We start from the raw sequence: 283 nt of genomic DNA, 5'->3' as shown, positions 1-283 counted from the left end.
ATGTACACACACATATATTTAGGGTTAGGCGATTCCGACTAACCCTAAACCCTAAATTCCGACTAACCCATACCTATATATAAACCCTAAACCCTAAACCCTATATATATATATATATTTGCTAGGGTTAGGCGATTCCGACTGAGGCTTATTCGACGGCGGGGCTCTCGGGTGTCCTCTCCAAGGCTACCTCTTCTCTTTACGTTGGTGAGATCCCCCCTTTTTCTTCCTTTTTGGCAATTTTTTCTGCGATTCTTGATATTTATGGATCGTTCCTTTGCGG

The sequence above is a fragment of the Phalaenopsis equestris genome, unplaced genomic scaffold (assembly GCF_001263595.1).
Source record: "Phalaenopsis equestris unplaced genomic scaffold, ASM126359v1 Scaffold200308, whole genome shotgun sequence".
Lineage (NCBI taxonomy): Eukaryota > Viridiplantae > Streptophyta > Magnoliopsida > Asparagales > Orchidaceae > Phalaenopsis > Phalaenopsis equestris.
This window is presented reverse-complemented; position numbering follows the sequence as displayed.